The sequence below is a fragment of the Macadamia integrifolia genome, chromosome 5 (genome assembly GCF_013358625.1).
Source record: "Macadamia integrifolia cultivar HAES 741 chromosome 5, SCU_Mint_v3, whole genome shotgun sequence".
Lineage (NCBI taxonomy): Eukaryota > Viridiplantae > Streptophyta > Magnoliopsida > Proteales > Proteaceae > Macadamia > Macadamia integrifolia.
This window is the reverse complement of record NC_056561.1, coordinates 25882085-25899571: the sequence shown is the minus strand read 5'-3', so window position 1 is coordinate 25899571 and position 17487 is coordinate 25882085. Positions and strand designations below refer to the sequence as shown.

At 35.7% G+C, this 17487-nt stretch overlaps 1 long non-coding RNA gene across 1 annotated transcript; it reads right to left on the bottom strand.

The window, feature by feature from the left end:
- Positions 1–6103: 6103 nt before the first annotated feature.
- LOC122078818 lies at positions 6104–9718 on the bottom strand. The gene is made up of 3 exons (XR_006140192.1): positions 9450–9718; positions 6241–6482; positions 6104–6163 (listed from the first exon to the last, which is right to left on the bottom strand). It is a non-coding gene; the product is annotated as an uncharacterized LOC122078818 (long non-coding RNA).
- Positions 9719–17487: the final 7769 nt, after the last annotated feature.

Here is a 17487-nt window from a genome sequence, read left to right as displayed (position 1 = left end):
ACAATGAAACCTCTTCCTCCTATTGTGGTGTTTGGATTCAAACTTACATCACAATTGATCTTGACAAAGTGTTGTGGTGGTAGTATCAGAGTATTAGAGAGAGTATAATATTCTGATAGTCTGACCCTTAGAATTTGCATATAAATCTATATCTATGGAATTATACGGTAAAAAAAAATTTAATTAAACATTTGAATGAGTGTTTAATACACCTATAATACGCTACTTTACTATAGGGTAGACCTTCCATACACAAAAAACAGATCAACATGATGTACAACTCACTCTTTTGATATCATATGAATTATGATGATAATATTTCATTTTTCAAAATTACATGTCGGATTTCACCAAGAATAATGGATGAAACGATATATATATATATATATATATGTCATTAATGTAGTCTCAATGTCATTGAAATAGTTTTCTCATGATTTCTTAATTATTTCACAAACCTTTGAGGAATCTAGAAAATGGTAAGTACAAAAGAGTGGTGATTGATGTATCAGGTGCAGGTTTTACATCTCAAGATTTTGTAGAGAACATAGATCTTGACAGAGCAAAAAATGGAAGAATAAGATTGACAAGAGCTACAATGTAGTCTGGTCATATCTTTATATCCCCCCAATCCTTTCCGCTTGTGAATTTTTTATTCTACTGTAGTATATGCAATTATTTTGTTTTAATTAGACAGGCATTTCCTCATTGTGCAAATACATTGATTAAATATAAAAAATATAGCGAGGTACATCAGGAGTATTGTGCAATCAACGTATCTCTTTACAACTTAAAAGAAAATTTCATAGACCAGTCATACAATCAACTATGATGTATAATGCGGAATGTATAGTAGTTAAGAAACATCAAATAAACCCAGCATAGCTAAGATAATGATGTTGAGATGGATGGTGGCAAAACTAAGAAAGATAAAGTAAGCTATGTTTTTCCTCATCACTTCTCCTAGAATCACTTTAGGTCTACCCTTGGCTCTTTTTAACACATTCATTATTAATCAAATCACTCCTCTATACTAGAGCATCTAAAGGCCCCTGTTGTATATGGCCATGCCATATGAAACAACTTTCTTTGAATAGAGCTAATTAGAGGGTAAGGATCAACATAGCTGAACCCATCTAGTAGGGATAAGACTAAGTTGAGTAGAGTTTTATTGATTAAATCCATATAAGCCATAGAAATGGTGACAGATTAAGATTTGTATTGGTGTTGAGCCAGCAACAACAATACAAACACATCGCTTAACCCACAAAAGAAGTATGAAATGACAATCCAAGCAACAAAGGAGATAAGGAGAATATGTTCAACACCTTTCTACCCCACCCCAAAGGGGGGAAAGAAAGGAAAAGGTTTGTTTATCTAAAAACCAAACACCTAGTTGAAACCTAAAAGCTAGCCAAACATAAAATGTGTCTTGGTGTACAAGCAGTTAGGTATGATTTAAAGCCAAACATCTAGTTGAAACCTATAAGCACCTTGTTATAACTCTAGTCAGCAAAAATGCGTTAAAATAGTATTCCTATTTTTACTAACCTTAGTAAACAAAAATGCATTAAAACAATATCCCTATCTTTTACCTTTTTAAACATGTTTTGTTTTGTTGTTTGTTTCTCAAAGATACGAGAAAAATCATAAATGGAAAGCATTTCCTTTTTAACCGTGTTTAAAACATATTCCCCTTTTTTTCAAGAAGGGTGAAAAGAAACCCCATCAGGGAGTGAACATAAAACCGTAAGCTCTCAAGCAGTGGGAGTGGAAGGAGACCAGGGCTCTGACCGCATACATGTTGAAAAATAAACTGGCGACTCATAGGCAGTGGCTTGGTTAAGGGAACCCACTGGAGCCCTAGCAAAAGCAAGTTAGAGGAACGACTCCAATTAAAATATGCATCACTTCTAGAGTGTGTTGACTATGTTGACAACAATGAACAATGTCATAGCCAATCCACTTTGCTAAACAAGACTTTGGACATGTGCTTTTGTTATAGTGTGAATTTAGAATTGATGTTGGATGATATCTATTGGAATTTTTTGTTGAATTGTGGAATATATTTAATAATGTTAGATGTTATAGTTGTTTTAATATTAGATGCAGGTTGTACACAAAAAAATAAATAAATAAAATAAAAGATGCAGCTATTCATGTAATAATTTCTCAATTTATATGAGTAATAATGTCTTTTTCTTTTTTTAGGAAAATTATCTTGTACTACCCCTATTTTCAAACCTTATATGAGATACCACCCTAGTTTCCTAAAAATATCAACTGTAACCCTGAAGCCTACCACCGTTAGTTTAGAAATGGAAAAGCCTCTTTTGACCCTATTATGTCTACCTATATAAACATCCATTCCCATGGTTTTACCCCCTTTTACTCTCAAATAAAACAATCGGTGAACCCTAAAAGGAAGAATCTACCACGTTGAATGAATTTGCAGCAAAGGAATGGGTTTATCTAAGGAAGGAAATCGCCATTGAAGTGCCTATCGAAGTTCATAGGTGAACTGATCATCTTTCACGTTGGGTCCAAGAAAACAAAAAGGGTTTAATTGTACAGAATTAATAGAAGTATATATAACAAGAATTCTCCAAACAAGATGCGAGATCACATGATAGATCAAAGAAGGAAATAACTAAGAGCACTGAAGATCAAGAAAAATATCTGAATACCTTTTCTTCAAATTGAAATGATCATAAAAACTTTAACCCAAAGAATTTATCATAAATCTTTTACCTTTCCTAGGAAGTTTGAATTTAAAACATAGTGGGGCTATCACGTGGTGGAGATGAATTAAGGAAAGTAGAAATGGTTTTTAAAATTGTAGAAGTTTGAGAAATTCCCCATTCCCCAATTAAGGAAAGCAAAAATGATAAGAACTTTCACCTTAGGTTGTAAGGTTGTGCTTCTAAGTCCCAACTTCAGCAACTTGCGGAACAGAGGAGGAGATAGTCATCTTCGTAACTTACGGAATAGAGGAGTAGATTGAGATTGATCTTCAGGTGATCTTCATAACTTGTGTAAACAGAGGGTCATGTCGTTGGAGCTCTTGCTTATGGTAAGTCAACCTCAGGTGAACTTCGTTTTCAAAGGGGGAGATTGATCGGAGAAAAAGATTAGGTCCCCTGAATCAGAGGAGAAACCCTAAATCGAACTAAACACTTGATTCTTTTTCAGTATCATAGGGTAAAATGCAAGTTTACCCTTGAGGAAGGGTAAACTTATCATTTAGAAAATAACAACCTCAACACGTCATCACTTGACGATTTTGATCTAACGGAATGGATTTAAGTGTAATTTTGTTCACAAAATAAGAGATGTACTAGATATTTTTAGAAAATTAGGGTGATATCTCATATAAGGTTTGAAAATAGGGGTGGTACAAGATAATTTTCCCTTTTTTTTTATTTATCATTTTCTTTTAAATCTAGAGGAATTATCACTCCCCTCCCCTGAACTATGTGGAAATATCATCTTCCCCCAACGTTTTTCCATATATATCACTAACCTCCCCTCAAACAGAAAGGTTCTTTCTAACGTGCCCAACCATTTAAAATGGCTGTTAAGTTAGTCTCATTTTTCATATAATCCTTAAATTACCCCTAAAGAGTTAAAACCCCTAAATACCCTTCATGAACTAAAACTAAAACTCCCCGTTTCTTCTTCTCTAAAATTGACTAAAAAAACCACATTTCCCCTTTACCCATCCAAGAAACTTGCAACTCATCTCTTTCTTCAGTAATGCTTCGATCATTTGAAACCCTAGGTGTCGATTTTGTGCATTTTCAACACTTGTGAAGCCAATCGAAGCACTCTCTCCCTAAATCTCTTTCATTATTCACTCTACCCAGGGTGTTTCAACTAATCTTGCGTAGCCTAAACCAGCGCTGGGATCGATCCAGCTCTCTGCAGTTCACTCTCCTGCAGCCAAAGCCATCTCAAGGTCGCATTACCTTTCTCCATTTCTCACTGCAGCCAAAACAATGTGTTTGTATAGTTTCGATTCCATCCCATTATGTTTTGAAACCCATTCTCTCCATTTCTAGTTTGAAAATTCTCTATGTATAATTTTGATTTTTGTAAATCATTGTAAGGCTTCATTGCCAGTAGAATTTCTTCATGTTCTGATGAGCTTATTTTGCTTATTTTTAGTGAAAAAAATACAATTTATGTATTTTTGGGTGGTTTTGAACGCATCTCCATTCTTGTCAAAGGTAGTAAACACCCTCTGCAGTTCCACTTTAGCGTGGGCTGAGCTCTTCTTTTTCTTATCCTTCTCTTCTTTCGAGGAAGCTTAAGTGATGGAAGTTGAAATAGTTGTGGTAGACATCCTTCGTTGTGAAATAGAGAGAAGTAAAGATCTAACCTAAGCAAGAAACTTCCCAGGAGGAAGAGAAAACAAAGGATTAATCAAACTACATAGGAAAAACAATTCCTAATAACACAAAACTCAGAAGCTGAAACATCTTCTGAAACTACCAGGAAGGAAGAATAGAGAAGAAGAGAAGTATAAAACGTTAGGTGTGATGGGAGAGCAGAAAGCATTGAACTCCATTGATAGAGAGACTGGAAAGACATAGTTTGGTGGAACTCCTTCCTAATCTCCTCCTTTCCTGGACAGAACCCAATACTCTGTAGATGTTCAATACCTATAATCTGGATTTCTTGGTGGTTTTTGCTATACTCACCTATGATTTGGATTTTAAGATTGTTATGTCATTTTGTAATTTAGGGCACGCAACAACTATTATTCTGTGAGTTGTGAGAAGATAAATGGTATTACATATATGTGATGTTAATTTCCCTAATCTAATGTTAGCTTTCTTTTATTATTTATAGGCCGATAAATGTCTAGTTCAAGTGTTGGTTGCAATAGCCTTGATGCACTGAAGTACAAATGCGTAAGGTGTAGATGTAATCAAAAAGCCATCATTAGGATCTCAGAGACAGTCGATAATCCAAACTGACTCTTTTACAATTGCCCAAAATTACATGGATGTAACTTCTTTGCTTGGAATGATCCAATTAATGCACCATTACATGGTATTCCAAGCAAAGAAGTATCAATAAACAATCCCAACCTTAAGTGTCAAGAGTTGCAAGGGGAGATCCAAAGCTTGCAAGAACATGGCTTACAAGTGGAGGTCCGTGATTTGAGAGAGAAGTTGTTTGTTATGCGAGAGGTCTTATGAGGGTAGGAACAGGAGGTGGGCACTGAGAAGATTAGATTGGATGGAATAAAGAAGTTAACAACATCAATGAAGCTCGTGTGTCATTTTGCAACAGTTTTCTTTGTTGGAGTACTTGTAACAATTTTTATGGATAAAATTGTACGACAAATCTCACAATGAATAGATGCACTTGAATTCATCTTACATCAATGGCAACCTTTATTTTTTAATGACTTTGCTATAATCAAATTGGATCACATGGTGGACTTCAAATATTGAAAGGCATCCATACAAAAAATTAACAAAGACCTTTATTTTGTTAACAACATCAATAGAGCTCTTTGTTTATTTTATAGTCTGACCACCATAGACCATAAGCACAATGCTAACACTGTCCAATCAAAATAACACAAAATTTGGCTCCACTGCGGCTATAGTCAGACTTTAAAGTAAACAAAGATCACAAGCACTGCTTCTAAGAAGAAGTAAACGAAAGAAGAAGAAAAAAAATCGACAGCATTTCCCCTATATAGTTGACATTTCAAAAGTGACCTGATAAGCATCATATTTAAACATATCAAAAAGGATGCATATATCCCATCACAAACAACCAGAGCAACAAAAAATATCAAAATACATCACATACTATGTAAGGAATACATACACCAAAATTAAATATCTCCAAAAAGTATCAAAATACATCCCATCACAAACACTCACATCCACAATACTGTATCAACATACATTCCATCCTACTTCAGTCATCATCTCAATTTTCCCTGCACTCAAGATGTACTCCCTAATTGTTCTTTGCCTTTTTTTATTGCTTCTCGTGCTTTCCTTTTCTCCTTTTTGGCTTTCAACTGTGCTTTAGTCTTCAACTGCATGTTCACTTGAACTGTGATAGTGGAAGCTTGTGACCTTGTCAATACCTATGAATTGTTGATGGTATATTAGCTTCTGCTTCTTTCTTTTCTCTGCACAAGCAATAAGTAAAGCATGATTAGTATATACTAGTAGAATTTTATTAGTTGGGTGGATGTAATAGTGATACCTTTTCTCTTACTATCTTCCTAGAAGATGCATCATTGACATTCACTGGAGGTCTTGTACATGTCCTTACATTGTGCTCAGTGGACTTATATCTTCCACAACTGATAGTATTGGATCTTTTTTAAAACTCTTCGGATGGTCCTTCATCTGGTGCCTTCTTCACATTTTTGTGTGGTCTACCCACCAACCTTTTAATTGGTGGAGGATGAACAATCCCCATCAGACGCTCTTCTTGCAACACATCTAAACCAGACAATGCATAAATAATATCCTTGTAAAATGACAAGTATTTTGCCACATTGTAATAATCATCACAATACTTTTCCAAGATTTCTCTCTTATATTTTATTCATGCAATTGCATGCTTATATAGTAGTCTTATAGCATCTCATACTCTGCATGCATCTGTAAGTGTGCTTCTTTAAATCAACTATATATCTTCCTTCACTTTTTGTGACTTTAAATTCATCTAATCTAGCAGTAAGAACCATACATCCTATATCTTCGATAGTAATGGCATCCAATTTAGTTTTGATCTTTGGTGTGACTCTTCCTTGAAGCTACATCCCAATTGATATCTTTTTTGCATCTTGTTCATCAGTTGTTTTATAATCTCATCAATCAAAGTAAAAATTGGCTTTTCCCTAAACGGTGCAATCTATTGATTGAATGATTCTGTCATATTATTTGTGATATGATCACTTTTGCACCTGAAATCAAAAGCATGCCTAGATGTATTAGAGATAACATACCTTTTGTTTGTCAGACATAAAAGTGATGGGATTATCACCAATGGCTACGTGCAGAATGTCATACAAATTGCTTAAGAAGAAATGCCAACTATCTTTGTATTCACTTTCAACAACACCATATGCAACTAGGAACAATTATTTGTTACCATCAATAGTTACAACAACCAGTGAAAAACCTCTATATATGCCCTTTAAATGACAACCATCAACCCTAATAAATGGTCTGCACCCGTACAAGAAACCATTTATACATGCTTTGAAACAAACAAACAGTCTTTTAAAAACAGATGGATCTGATATTATCTTCCTCTCATGAAACTGAAGTTTGAACATACTCTTTGGATTTCTTTCTCTGATCAGTTCACCTAAGCATGTAGCTTGAAATATGACTTTGAATTACTGCCTTCATTGATCTCACATGCCTTTTGTTTTTCTATATAGTGTAAGGTAAGAGACTTTGATCTGAAAATTATCCATAAAATATGCAGCCATTGCACTAGTCTTCATATCCGGGTCTGCCTTTAACTGTGATGCAAGATGTTGAGCTACCCATGTGGATGTAATATTATTATTTTCATCTACTCTCCCACAACAATGCTCTTTACATGTTGATTTGATCATAAATGTAACCCCTCCATCACAAAGTGAAGTATAGATACTCCATGCACATCCTGATGAGGTACACACAACTCTTACCGTTGTCTTCTCCTTCTTTACTCTCAAAATTTGAAAACCTTCTTTAATAACATGGTCTCTGAGAATGGATCTAAAGTGATTAACATCACAAAAAATCATGCCAACTTCTAATGTTTTTTTTTTCTCATTTCCAACATAATTGACATTGTCAACATATAGTCTGTAATATTCATCTTAATCATAATCAGACCAAACACTCTCCACTTCATGGACCTTATCACTTGGTTTCTCCTTGCTTACATTATCCTGAAGGTTAGATAGACATTCATTTTCTGCCTCAAGATCATCATCAGCATCAGTCCCTTGCAAGCTATTTTCATCTTCACTTGGGCATTTTCATTCCAAATCACTATCATCATCACAATTATTAATCACTTCAATCTCACCACTACCCTTGTCAGTACCATAACTACTTACTGCAATGTTCTCAATATCAGTCCCACCAATAATACCCTTATTAGTACCATAACTACTTACTACATTGTTCCCAATATCAGTCCCACCAATCCCTTTACTACTGGAACCCCTGGTGGATGTTCCACCACTCCTCAGTTGATGTTTTGTCCTAGTACCACCAGAGATCTAGACTCACTATACAACATCACCATATCTAGTATGACTTTGTTGAATAATAGTACCAAAATCGAATTGACTTTGTTGGACACCCTCTCCACAACCACTCTAACTTTGTCGAACCACATTATCTGTAAAATTTGGATTTGTTCCCATTGGTCTACCTATAGTTTCATCCTCTTGTACAACCAATGCACTAGGGAAGACATTTATTGTGTATGTATCAATTGGATTTTCATCAACATACAGATCAGAACATAATATTATCATTGTCCATTTCCATATCCTGGTTGTTTGGAGGATACACTTCACCTTAAATCTCACCATATGACCTACGGGGACATGCCTGATAACTGTATTATAATATATGTCACATACCATATCTCTATAGTAGTATTTGTCTGGGTCTACCAGTGTAAGTCCCGAGGTTTTCATGTTGAAGTGGTAATAAATGCCTACCCTGATCTCCATAACTTAAGTATATATTGCAAGTGGTCCTTTCTGCTCAATTAGGAATAAGTAGACAAATTTCTCCAACCTAAGTTAAACCTATAGAAAAAAAAAGTGTAATAATAATAGTATAATAACAATAGAGCAGTACAATTAGTTCATCTTTAAAAAAAGTGTCCACAGAGTATACTATATCTCTGATATGAAAAAATAGGCCCATTTATCATCACATTAATTTCAAAGTTCTAAAATTTCATCAATTATGTGATCACAATCATAAAGCATAAAAGATTAAACAACATTATACAGTTGTATAACTTCACTCCAATTCAATATACGAGTCAAAAGATCTATCACTAGTTTGACATTTACATTTGAATTTCATGCTAAACAATAGTAACAAAATTTTATACGGTGAATAATATTCATAACACATATGACAATAATTGTTAATAGCTCCCTTATGATTTATCAGCTTCAAATATGAATTTGATTTAGGGGTTTGCAAAATAGCCAACTGACTGTGGCAGTAGTTGGATACAATATAGTGCATAACAAACATATTAGACAATAGCAAGGTCAAAAGCAAGGATATAAAACTTCGAATCTAGGGCTCCAACAGTGATCGCATGCATAAATTGTTGTCAACAGTGACCGTATGCATAAATGACTGTCAATAATAACTGTATGCATAAATTACAGGAATCCTTTAAATGTAAACTAAATAAAAGGAAGATACCTCTTACGCCCTCCTTTGCTAGTTTCTCTTTAAGTCTTCAAATCTAGGGCTCCAATCGATTTGCAGAGAAATGGGACAAAATCTTTGAATCTAGGGCTCCAATCAAAAAGGGAAAGGGGGCGATGAGCTTCAGTTGTAGGCCTCTCTGTTCTCTTCAATACTGCTGGTCCATTGAATGAAGGAGGCGATGAGAGGCTATGCTACTAACATTGAGCTTCTCTAGGATGTTCGAAGAAAGAGATGAGTTGTGGGTTTCTTAGTTAGGAAAGAGAGCGAAGAAAAGAGGGAAATGGGGTTTCTTTAGTCGATTTTAGAGAAGGGGAAAGGGGGGGTTTTTAGTTTTAGTTCATAAAGGGTATTTAGGGGTTTTAACTCTTTAGAGGTAATTTAGGGATTATATGAAAAATGAGGCTGACTTAACAGCCATTTTAAACGACTGGGCACATTAGAAAGAATCTTTCTGTTTGAGAGGAGGTTAGTGATATATATGAAAAAACGTAAGGGGAATATGATATTTTCACATAGTTCAGGGGAAGGGAGTGATAATTCCTCTTAAATCTATATGTTTAAAACTAGTACCATATGTTTTACCTTTTTGTCGCTCCTATTTTTGCTAAATATGGTTACAATTAATTATCCCAAATGCTTAACATGTTAAGGGCCACAACAAAGCATATCCACACAACACCATGCTGGCAAATGGACATATGGTTTTGCACTACACAAACAACATCACATGGCACCAAGGGGGCACAACAACACAACACAAACCACTCACATTTGCCACTTTACCAAGGATCGAACACCTGACATCATAGCTAAGTTACCCTATGATAGAGATAAACCCAATATAACGGATTACAATTGTTTATACCAAAACCTCAAGTTGTTAAATTATGACTACAACATTGCATATTAACACACAACACTTCTTCCTCGACACGTGTAGGCCCACAAACACACCCACTCACGAAAGACTAACTCAATCTCACTCCTCATCCCATCTTGAGGATCATGCCATTCTTAGCCAAATCCTTATTACATATAACACGAACCCCTCACACTTACCAAGGATTGAACATCTGACCAATTATTTTTTATACCATGTTATAATAAGCTAAAACTATTAAGGGCCATAATAATGTTACACATAACAAGACACCTCATACAAAAATGTTTCCAAATTTTTTATTTTTTATTTTATCAATACGGTACCCCAAAGTTTAGACCCCTTTTCACCCTCCCCAAAGAGGAGGGAAATTAAGGAAAAATAGATTTTTATCTAAAACCAAACACCTAGTTGGAACCTGAAAGTCGTTTGAACATAAGATATATTTTGATGGAATAAATTGGTTTAAGTATTTTGATGGACTAACTTGGTTTGGGTATTATTTTAAACCAAATACTTAGTTGAAACCTGAAAGCACCTCATAACTCAAATGTTTCCAAAATTATAATTTTTTCTTTAATCAGTGTGGCACCCCATTACTCTCAGTCAGCCTCTCTATTATCCTTTGTTATTTATATCATCAGAGACATCAAATATAAATATAATATTAGCAATGTTTCTAAACAAGGATGATTGCAATAATAGTAAAAATAACAATAATAGTGACAATGTTAATGTGTACATCCCAACCATTATCGTCTTCAAGAATCTTTTCACTATAGTGATCAAGAGAATGATTGTATAGCATAAGCTCCTATCTTTAAGTTTAGACTGTGAAAACACAAATCCCACCTCCCCAACGGCTAAAATTTTAATGGATAATTCATTGACGACTCGAAAATCAAATAGCTTTCGAGTGATTAATGAAAATTTATCAATTGAATTTGGGTAGAAATAAAAGCTTTTGAGTGATTAATGAAAATTTATCAATTGAATTTGAGTAGAAATAATAAGCCAATCCATAGAGAAATACAACTTTGGGTCTCAAAAGTCACCAATAGCTGGCCACAGTTGGAGATGTCTCAAAAGTCACCAATAGCTAGCCACTATTGGAGGTGGTCCTATCGGTGACCAACCCAAAAGTTTTTAGCAACTTTATAAGTCTTTACCATCTTGAGTCCAATTACTAGGGATTGTCCCATGGGGATCGTAGGGGTCCTCCCATCTTTCATTCAAATCCAATTGTTCAATTTTGACTGAGCCGTTTGGGAGTTACACAGAATAAACGGTTGAAAGCCTAACTCCCTATTTGGGTCAAAATGACCTGGAGCTCGGATTAGCTTATTTTGAGCTCGAGAAACATTCGAGGGAGTGCAATGCACACTACCTCGCCTATCGAAAGTCATCGAAGTCAAGGCATACCCCTCAAACTCGTTGAGGGCGCAGTTCATTACCTATCCAAAACCCAAAATGAGCAAGAACTGGGGTTGGGGAAGGTGCATTTTCACCTTTGGTGGCAACCGACAACAATCGGGACAACCTGGAGCCTTCCCACCTGTAATTTCTCTTCTTCTCCTTCTTCTCCTTCCTTTTATCCTCCTTTCTCTCCCTTCCCATGTTTTGTTTAGGTGAGAAATAACCTTCCAAGCTCATTTTCACCTTATATGGATAGTGGCCTTCAATCTTGTTTGTCTATGCATCGTGTCGCGACTAAACTAACTTAATCCGATGGTCGGGTCATGTGGACCCACCACCTTGGACTTACAAGGTGTGTAAGTTAAGAGGGTAGGCTCCATATAGTGTGGGAGCATGGGTGGAGTTGGCCTAGACGTGCCGGGTCCTGCAGGCAATTAAGGTAATTCGGCATAGCATAGCCCACTATAAGGTGACTATCCAACCGATGAGGTGCTGTTGCTAGCCTACCTTGTTGTATTTTTAGTCTTCAACCTCTTTTTCCAATCATTAAGGGATTCCCTCAGGATTTGTGCAAGGTCATTCCATATCATTTTACCATGTAAGGGAGTTGAGTGGGAAGGTGTTAGGTCACTCATAGCTTATGCTTGGTAGGTTTGAATGCTTTCCAATTTGACCTACAAGTCCTGCATTAACAAGTGCAGTCATCCTTTTCCTTGAGACAATAGATTGCTGCAATCCAGAAATCATTGGTGCTGCTAACATCTGGTGAGACCTATTACAAAAGTTCAAACTTGATGGAATACATTCCCCCCCACCTTATAAGAATTTCATCCTCGAAATTCAGCATACCTGGTAAGTCAAACAGTCTGGTATATTTCTTCATCATCTCATCCTCTAACTCCCAAGAGGCTTCTTACTCTGGGTGGTTCATCCATTTTACCTTAATGAAGGAGACATAACGATTATGGAGGGTGCAGTCCTTCCGGTCAATAATCTTCTCGGGATGCTCTAGGTAGGTAAAATCAACATCCAACTCATGTGGTATGTAAGTCAAGATATGTGTGGGGTCGGCGATGTACTTCCTCAGCATCAACATGTGGAAACTATCACACCCCACCTTCATTTACCTGAAGGCTGGTGACCTGGACACACATCTGTATCCACAATCCATCCAGGATCTCTGATGCAGTACTTTAAGGTCACAAAGTTATGGAATAAATCTAAAATCCATAATATATAATAACAATAAGTAAGATTGACATAACTGGTGAAACCACACATCTTGTCTCATGTGCAACTAGTTCCTCAACCATAGCTCATCTCCATACAGAGCTAGCACCTCTACGATAGCATCTAGAGGGTTCACTGGATTACCATCTAAAAACATTGCAATAAATGTGGTGAGCTTCTACAAAGCCCAGTGAGGGGTGGACATGCAAGAAAACACAATCATATATGAAATGCAAGGATAATGATAATGCTTAACAACATCAGATGAATGTGTATTAGATAAATGTAATGTCATGATCCGGTTTATAATTAATCACACAAGCCTAGTCAATAGATTTTAAGTCCATAGTGGGTTTTAGTGCTATTGAAACATAGATGGTATCCTTGGTCACGAAGGTCCATTATCGGTCTCCCGACGATACAAGTTAGTTGTGAGTCAAGAGTATACAAATTCCTAGATTTTAGAGTCCAGAGATAATGGGAAGAGATATGTGTAAGGAAGGATAAGATAGTAGAGATAGATGTGTGTAAAGATAATAGAGTAGAGAGAAGATAGAAACTGCTACATGTTTCTAATCATCCAAATTTAGAGGTGATGAGTAAATTCATTAAGATATATCTACAGACAAAATTGGCATAATGTTCTTCATGCTCAAGAGAAATGCGAAGATGAAAAGCAAAAAGTGTATGCAAACAAAAATACCATTATATTCCCTCTGTTGCTAGTGCAGGTCACACAATGGTTGATTTATAACTTGAAGCTCAATTCCAAACTCTCTCTCTCTCTCTCTCTATATATATATATATGATATGATATTAATAACAATCCAACCTAAAAAGTAAACAAACAGTTTACCATTAGGTTTCTTACATATTTTACAACTTTGCTAAGTTTATAGCATACCACTAAATATCTGCTAGTGGCTTTTGTCTAGTGTTGGAGTTTTTTTTTTAAGTTTCAAAACAATTTCTTTCTTTTGTTTAAGTTCTTTGTTACTAGTGAAGCATGTGAGCTTAAGTTTAGTCCCACATTGAAAACTTGTAAAAGTTTCCTTGGGTATATATATATATATATATATATATAGGAATTAGTCTTTAAGGGACATAGGGTTCCTTAAAGAGAAGTCTCTGCACTCTCTCATGTGTAAGGGGTTGTCAGGGTGCTTTTTCAATCCAGACCACACATCGAGCCGAGCCGGTCCGTGGCGAGGTTGAGGTCGTGTGGGTGTGGCCTCCTTTCCCTTACTTTTTGTCAAAATTTTTGGCTCCAAAATTCGAAATTTCAATTTGAAATTTTGGAACCAAAAAATATATTCCATGAATGTGAGGCATACATTCTACATGTACTTACTTACTAGTACGTGTGTATCATACAAGGGACACACCTATACATACATACACCGACACCTATAAAGAATAGATATATCCTATGTATGAAAGGACACATACTTGTATATACAGGTACCTGTAGATGTACAAGTACACCTGTGTAGGTATTTTTGGGCCTATAAATACCTAGTGCCTACATGCAAGAAATATAACAAATCTAGAGAGTAATTCATGAGTCACAATGTCTATCTTGTACACTACTATACCAATTCGTTTATGTACTATCTTCCATTCCATTTACCTTTCTCTCCTCTCTCTTTGAGTTCTTAGTATAGCTTACAAACTCCATTTCTTAATCACACTTAGGAGTGCAACCTTTGTGGTAAAGGGATGATTTTATCTTGGAGGTAAAAGAGCTGTTCAACCCTGTGTGTACAACTTAGGGGCTCTTTAACACCTTAAGGAGAGTATATACATATGACTTCACCCTACTATACTTATTTACGGAATCTTCTACTACTTCAACTACTGTACCTGATCTCTACAACATATAAGGACTACATCTCAAGGTTTGTACATCATTTACTATTTCATTACAGATAAGTCTAACACTGCTCATTTGATTATTCTTTTACAACATCTAGCAAGGCAAAAATCTAGTTTGATTGAAAAATAACTTGTGGAAGTTTAAAATAAATAAATAAAGATCAAGGGGAAGTAATGACATTACTGTTTTAGTATTAAACTTCACTTAGATGACTCAAAGATCAAAAGCAGTTGAGGACACTAATGGCAATGCCAAATTTACGTCTACCTTTCAGTCTGCCCAAAGAAAAAACTTTTCTCTTGAAAGCCACCAGCCTTGGATGAAAGAGTATGACTTCCTTGGGATTCCAACTTTGAACCTCTACTCCAAGTTCCATGGGGATTTCTTTATTAGAGAGAGAGAGAGAGAGTGAGAGAGAGAGAAGATTCTTCATTCTGTAGCCAAATATTAGAAGATAATAATGATCTCCAACACCTAATAGGAAAGCCATAAAACTACCTATAAATAATAAAATAATATTAATAGGGGAGAGATGTATAACAATCCTAGAATAACATGATTTGATTGTGTATCTTCAACCAAATCATAGAAGATAGTTAAATTTTTTTTGTAAAAGATAGAGATGAGATAGAGGAGGGAAGAAGGGAGAGAGATGCATTGGAGAGAGGGGATCTGTTTGGAAGGAAAGTTTTTGATTGGAAAGATATGTGAGATGGAAAGGGAGAGTATGTTTCCTATCAAGAGAGGGAAAGACGTATTAGAGCGAGACATGGAATCTATTTAGGAAGAGGGAGAGGGGGATGGAGAGATAGGAAAGAATTTAAGGAGAATTTTCGTTGGTAAGGGAGGAACGTGAGGGTTAGGGGAGGGAAAGAGTTTTTTGAAGTAAAAGGAAAGTCAAGGCACAAAAGAGAGAGAGAGAGAGAGAGAAGAGAGAGAGAGAGAGAGAGAGAGAGAGAGAGAGAGAGAGAGCTAACTTCTTAGTGATTATTATTCAAGTATTAAAAAAAAATTACAAAGGTACTAGTAATAATAGGAAAATAAAAGGAAATGACTGGAGATAATAATATAAAAGTGATATTTAAATAAGAAAAATGGTAAAGTAGTCGAGGAAAAATTTAACTATAAAATATGAATACATACACTTATATAATATTATGTATAAGACAGGGCCAGGCCTGACCCAAGGTATTCACCCAGGGTCAACCCAACCCTAGCAATAATGTCAACCCTAGTTTGTCTTATGGGTCAAAAAGCCCAGCCCAAGTCCCGTCAAGCTTGGGATGGGTTTTGGGCTAAATTTGTACCCCTAATTAACCATTGGATAGAAGACATGAACTCCTTAAATAGATGACATGCCAAATCTGATGGTTGATCTTAATCAAATGCCATAATGTTTGGGACTTTTCCATAACGAATTTATTTTCAAACATTTTTGAAACCCTTATAATAGAATATGAAATGATCAAATTAATTTAAGATTAAATATAACTAGGGGTTTTTTTTTTTTTTGGTAACGATTATACACAACTAGGTGATGATGAGGAAAAATGCAAATAAAATTTCAGAGCTTTCAAAGCTACCATGTGGCAGTTACTGGCACTTATATGGGGTTAGAGAGAGAGAGAGAGAGATCTTTGTATGCAAGGACTCCTGGCCTGGGCTGGGCCAACTTAACCACATGCCTCAACCAAAACAGCCCAAACTGTTGTACGGGCCATATTTGGGTCTGGGCTATTGCTGGTGAAGGTTTCTTCGGGCAAATGGTGGGCTCCCTAGTTACACCCCTAAGGTTAATGTTTGATACCATTTTATAAATAATAACGTGTAAAGGGATAAGGTAAAGTCTTTGTTGTGGCCCAAACTTTGTCAAATATTCACTATGTTGCCATGGAGTCCTAGTTTAATTTTAGGCTCAGTTTGCTATGCATTCTATGTCAATAATGCATCCTAAGAAACCATATAAAATTTAATCTTAGTTTTTCATCCATGATTTTAAACATAGATCTATTATTTATCTAACATATATTTATCATCTCACCTTCTCAATCTCAACATTTTATGAGAGTCCAGGCATCGTACCAAATGAAGATCTCAACTCTGAATAGTGGTACTATACTTTGAAAGCGTTTAGAATCATTAGTGGACATTTTGAAATTAAATCTATGTTTGGTAGGTATATTTTTTTGTAAATCATTATCAACCTGGAATGCATGTTAATACCAAACATAACCTTAGACTATTCTAATTTATCCATGTGTGTTTCGAAAAATTATTTGGACCAAAAAAAAAATTTTTTTTTGGTTGCATTGTTTGAAAAATAAACCCATATATGATCGGCCATCGGTTTCAATGACAAAAGCATTTGTATCACATGATTGAAAAAGTCACCTGTGTGGGAATAACCTTCCAACTAGCATGTAATAATCTTAATCCACCAATGGGATTGGTAGCCTAGTGGAAGGAAGCCTTTGCCCTATCACCGCTTGAATTGCCTAGTTGTGGGTTTGAGTTGGCACGTCCCACTATTGCCCATTGATCCTACGGAAGCGTTACTTGTTGTATGAGGGCTTCGGCCTAGGGCTATAATCATTATTCATGGAGGACCTTTTTCTTTACCCAAAAAA